The sequence below is a fragment of the Saccopteryx leptura genome, chromosome 12, assembly GCF_036850995.1.
Source record: "Saccopteryx leptura isolate mSacLep1 chromosome 12, mSacLep1_pri_phased_curated, whole genome shotgun sequence".
Taxonomy (NCBI): domain Eukaryota; kingdom Metazoa; phylum Chordata; class Mammalia; order Chiroptera; family Emballonuridae; genus Saccopteryx; species Saccopteryx leptura.
The window spans coordinates 30024806-30031016 of NC_089514.1; the positions used below are offsets into that span (position 1 = coordinate 30024806).

The 6211-nt window shown below is 43.6% G+C and overlaps 1 pseudogene; it reads right to left on the reverse strand.

Annotated features, from left to right (window-relative positions):
• Positions 1-4237: 4237 nt before the first annotated feature.
• Positions 4238-4360, reverse strand: LOC136384291 (5S ribosomal RNA; annotated as a pseudogene).
• Positions 4361-6211: the final 1851 nt, after the last annotated feature.

The following is a 6211-nucleotide window of genomic DNA, read 5'->3' on the forward strand; positions in this document are numbered from 1 at the left end:
ATAAAACCAGACCACCTTTTTACACCATACACAAGAATAAACTAAAAATGGATTAAAGACTTAAATGTTAGACTTTAAAACCATAAAAACCCTAGAAGAAAACAGGCAGTAAAATCCCAGACATGTTTCATAACAATATTTTTTTCTGATATATTTCCTTGTAAGAGAAATGAGAGAAAAGATGAACAAACAGGACTACATCAAATGAAAAAGTGTCTGCACAGCAAAGGAAACCATCAACAAAATGAAAAGACAACCCACTCCATGGGAGAACATGTTAACTGATACATCTGATAAGGGGTTAATATCCAAAATTTATAAAGAGCTTTTAAAACTGAACACCAAAAAAATCCAATTAAAAAATGGGCAAAGGACCTGAAATAGACACTTCTCCAAAGAAGATGTGCAGATGGCCAATAGGCATATGAAAAGATGCTCAATGTCACTAGTTATCAGAGAGATGCAGATTAAAACCACAGTGAGTTTTCACCTCACACCTGTCAGAATGGCTACCATCAATGAAGGAACACACTAGTGTTGGCGAGGGTGTGCAGAAAAGGTAGACCCAACTTCTGGAGTCCACCTGCAGTCCTGCCTCACGGTCACCTTCCTCCATCTTCAGAGCCAGCAATGACAACTCAAGTCCCCTCACACTGTACATCTTTCTTCTTCTGTCTCAGCTCTGATCTGCTCAGAAAAGGTTCTCTACTTTTATTTTTATTTTATAGAGAGAGAGGGAAGGGGGTAGGGGAGGAGAGAAATGAAAAGTGTCAACTCTAAGTTGCTTTACTTTAGTTGTTTATTGATGAAAAGGCTCTCTACTTTTAAGAACTCAGATGATTAGATGGGACCCACCCAGTTAATCCAGAAAAACTTTCATCTCTAGGTCAGTAACTTTAGTCTTGCCTGACAAATCCCTTATGCTGTATAAAAGAACAAATTCACAACAGGTTCTGAGGATTAGGGCATAGACATGGGGGGGGGGGCATTATTCTGCCTACCTCAGTAAAGTATTCATTCCTTTTACCCAGCAGTTACACACAGACACAACTCACACCCTTAGAACAGGGGTCGGGAACCTTTTTGGCTGAAAGAGCCACGAACGCCACATATTTTAAAATATAATTCCATGAGAGCCATACAACGACCCGTGTATGTTACGCATTATCCAATAAAAATTTGGTGTCCCGGAGGACAGCTGTGGTTGGCTCCAGCCACCCACAACCATGAACATGAGCAGTAGGAAATGAATGGATTGTAATACGTGAGAATGTTTTATATTTTTAACATTATTTTTTTTTATTAAAGATTTGTCTGCGAGCCAGATGCAGCCATCAAAAGAGCCACATCTGGCTCATGAGCCATAGGTTCCTGACCCCTGCCTTAAAACCTTAAATAAGAAAGAGAGAGAACACAAGATTTACGAAGGATAATGACCATTAAATGCATCAAACCTCTTATCAGTATCATGAGATAATATGGAGCAAGGCTTAGCCAAACTATTAATTGAGTTTGAAAGGAGGAAAAGGCATTTTCAACTAAGAATTAGAAATTTTTCCCCCAACATGCCTTTTCTTAAAAGGTAACTTGAAGATGGATATCAGAAGTAAGAGAGAGTAATCTAAGAAAGAGTGAGGGGGTACACAGGAAGCAGGGAAGCCCCAGCATGATTGCTGGACAGCAAACCTGCAGAATACCCAGCCCACATTGGAGCAGAAGGACGGAGGACCCCACCCAGATGGGAACTGGACTGGGTCATCATAGAGTGCTTGAAAACTTGAAGATAAACTAAAGGTATAGCATACACGGTCCAAAATGAAAGCGGCATGTCCTGTTTTTTAGCAGTTAGTGTAGTATAAAAGAAAAACCCAACTGGGGTTGAACCACAGTGTTTGAATTCTGCACAAGGATTAGTCTCTTATGCGTGAAATATGGCAGTCACAACACTGGACTTTAGAGGAGAGAACAATGCATACACACAGACATGTTTAAGTCTGGTGGTCATAACCTGGAAGTGCTTGTATGCGACGGCTTTGCATGGGAAAAGGTCTGGAAGGACAGTGTGCCAAGATGTGGAAAGTGATTATGGTTAGAAATAGGATTTGAGTAACTTTTTTCTTCTTGTTTATTTGTATTTTTCAAAAGTTTCTATGTGAGCACATATTTGTTAGCTATGCAATATAGATAGTGTCAGTGCCTTTAAAAATAGCGTAGAGACAATTTGACATCATTATGCAGAAAAACACGGGCTTTGGAGACAGAAGGTGGCTTTAGTACATACAAACAAACAGGGACAGTCACCCTATGTTCAAGATATAGCAGGACCAGCTGTTCAAAGGAACTTTCAGGCATACAGTCAAGTTTGCTGTGCATTCGTGTGCCAAGCACTGGGCCAGGCATGGGAAACAGAAGAACAAGATCCAGTCCCTGTCCTGAAGAATCTTCAAAGCAGAGGAGCAGACCAGGAAAACCAGGCACATCACAGAGCGGAAAGGGCTGTGTGTCCTGTAAACATGGAGTGCTCTGAAATCTTGTAAAAGTGACATCCCCCTTGAACTAAGGAGGGTGCAATGAGGCTAATCACAGGAGGTGACGTAAGATGTATTCTAGGAAAGAAGCCATATGGGAGACACAGGAAAGGCATTCTAGGCAGGGCAGTTGTGTGTACACTAGGTTTACAGGATCCCGGTAATCCTGCAGCTGCTAGGGGTCCATGTGGTTAGAGCCCCAAGGTGTGGGATCCTGGGTTGGTGAGTAGGAGTTGGTCACGAAGGGGCTGTGAGCCCTGATAAGGTGTCTGGGCTTTACAAAAGTCACTCTGGTGTTTGCATAGAGTGTAGACTGGAGGAGAATGAGACCAAAAGAAATGATGTGACCCTCCTAGAAGTCCCTCGTATCCTCCCTATGTAATCAGATTGTCTCTGCCACCCCTTGCTGTTTCATGGCAGCCTGCTGTTTCCTTCTTAGTACATGCATTTATGCTCTTAAATTTATTTGTTCACTGACGTGTTTGTGGTCCCCCCCCCCTGCCGCCCCATTATACTGTCAGCCTCTCAGGATGGGGACTATGTCTATTTTATTCACCAATATAGTATATACCCTGAACTAAAGAATGGTAGGCACTCAGTAAAAACATTTTGAGCAAACAAATGCCCAGAGTAAGGTGGCAACTGTGGAAGTGGGAGGGAGAGGGCAGATCTGAGAGCTAAGATACAGAATAGACAGGACTTGGTGCTGAAGAGAGTTGCGCTGGGTGGGGGTGTGAGTTGAGGAGGGGAAAGACCCAGTCTTCCAGGGAACTGACTGGGTAGACGTCAAAGCGCAGGCAGGTTGTAGGGTGAGTGTGGGTATGTGAAGTCATAGATAATGAGTTCCCGTCAGAGAAGTGCTGCAGCCTGAACTCACGCACAGATAAAATTCCCTTCCCTGCCTGACCTGTGGTGGCGCAGTGGATAAAGCCTCGACCTGGAACGCTGAGGTCCCTGGTTTGAAGCCCTGGGCTTGCCTGGTCAAGGCACATGTGGGAGTTGATGCTTCCTACTCCTCCCCTTCTCTCTCTCATCTTTCATCTCTCTAAAATGATTTCTTTTTAAAAATTAGAATTCCCTTCCCTTCCTGCTCTTTCAGTGGTTCTTACCCTTTGCTGCACCTTAGAACTCCCTGGAGAATCCCCACACCTAGGACCCTCCCTAGACTAATTAAATCTGCGGACAGGGGCTGAGCAACAGTGTTTCTGACATTTTTAAACACCGATCTTCAGCAAAGACCTTTGTCCTTTAGAATTCCCTTCCTGCTCCTTCATTGGGAAGCCCTGGGCTCCTCAATCAACTAACTCACTGCTGCCCCACTTAATCCAAGAGAGGTAAGGGACTCCCATTCTTCCTCCTCACCAGAGTGAGGGGTGGCACTGTTCTCCTCCACAAATATTTGCGCCTCTATTTGCCACCACCTGGCCTATGTGTCACCTTCGCCCATATTTACATTTATAGAGGGCTACATTAAATGCTTAATGATGTGTTTGCGTAGGTGTACAAGATGTGATATACTTGCATTTTCCTGTTTCCTTTTAAACCTTGGAAAACATCCAGATGACTGTTTTTGCCCTTACACATTTTCATTAAGCATTTTACAATTTGAGCCTATAAAAATCAATAATGCAATATCCCTGTTTTCACTTCTGGTTGGTAGTGTGGCAAAGGGGAGGCGCAGTACATTGTGCACCCAAACAAAATTGGGCTACGGATGTCTTCCAGGGTGATCCCTGGTGGGTTCTCCCATCCAAGTACTAACCAGGCCCGACCCTGCTTAGCTTCCGAGATCAGACGAGATCGGGCGCGTTCAGGGTGGTATGGCCGTAGATACCTGGTGGGTTCTCATCGCAGACACTACTGCAGGCTTCTCTGGTTATCACGACCCCAGTTAAGCTACTGAAAATGGCTCAGCAGTGCTGCGAAACTATTGAATGAGATGCTGTTCATAAATTAATGTTAAAAAAATTCATCTTTTTCCTGCAGTTTGCAGGTGATTTGACCGTAGACACTCTTTACATCTTATGTTCCTTCTTTGGTTTATATATACTCTTTGGTCATGAAGACAAGTTTGCACTGAAAGGCTTTGATTTATTTTATGCAAAGCTCCTAAGAGTGGTTCTGGGAGACAGCTCTTTTCCAGTGTATGCCCAGTGAAGAAGTGCGGAAATGCTCTTTCAAGGGGATGGATCCCAGTGCAGAGTTGGGAGGGCCTTTGGTTGGAAGAACTGCAAATGATTGGATAACTGGCTTGTAGCTGTTATCCCGTCCTATCCCAGCAGTCAATGTAAAAAAAGACTTATGTGAAGACATATTGGACTAGATTTTTGCCAGCCTGGGGACGGAAAAGGTTTCTGGGCCCAATTTCAAAGTAGGAGGGAGTGTTTTCCCCACAGCAACAAACAGTTCTCGGACACCAGCAGGCTGTCCAAGAATTCAACCCAATTCTGACACTATTACCTTGAGATAGCATCCTATTCCACAGGTGAAGCGTTCAGTCCTGCAAGACCGCCCTTCTCCTCCCGCCAAACCCACCAAACCTCAGACTCCAGTAGCAAAACTCTCACCTGTGCTTCTGAACAACCAGCTCTAGATAGGAGGTTCCAATAACCTCCTCCAACTCAGAATGTCAGTTGCAATTTCAGGTCTTATCTGTACTCCTGACCAACTGTCTATAATTCAGAGCCTCCTACAAATGCCTCTTTGAGTTTGATTAATTTACTAGAACGGCTCACAGAAGTCAGAGAAACAGATGACTTAATAGATTACTGATTTATTACAAAAGGTATTATTAAACAGCCAAATGAAGAGGTACATAGGGCAAGGTCCCAAACAATGGGGCTCTGTCCCCATGGAGCCCGGAGCCCAGTGTGGTGCACAGAAAAGTGTTCTGTTTTCCCCACTTGGAAGCTCTCCAGAAGGAAGGGCCAATGAGCTGTCCTGCGTTTTTATGGGGGCTTTATTATACAATCACTATTCCGTAAAACATAAACCATAGTGACTATGTAACAAGTGGCCACTGACAATGGAACTCAGTCTCCAGCCCCATTCGCCTTCAGGAAGTGGTGGTGTGGAGCGGACCTGAAAGTTTCAAACTTCCAATCACGTGGTCGGTTCTCTTGACCCTTGGGGTGGAGTAAAAAAAAAAATCACGTTATTAACATAACAAAAGACACCTTTATCTCTGTCAACACTTAGGAAATTTCAAGGGTTTTGGGAGCTGTAAGCCGGGAACTATGAATGGAGACCAAAAATCTTCTAAATCACAATATTGCAATTAGTGAATTGACTGTAACAAGTCTGGAGGCTCTCAGAGAAGCAGATTTACCCTTTGCAACATAGAGTGTGTTTTTCTGCCTTAGTCATCACTCCAGGTTTGCCTGATGAAAGAGCCCTCCTGGAGGGAGAGATAGCTGAGTGCCTTTCTTCCAAAGGCAGGGCTCTGAATGAAGGGGTGATGCCGTGAGCCCTCTTCAATTTTCTTCAAATACTATCTTCATGCCTTGCTTATTCCATTGCTATCTGTATTGGGCACTCTGAGGCCTAGAGTTTAAGAATGAAACAGAGATAAAAACAGATCTAGAAGTCTAAAAAAATGACACACGCTAAGGTTCTTGTTATTGTTTGCTCCAAAGCAATACTGCCACCTACTGGTCAAAAAGGAGAACTTTATCACAATGTTT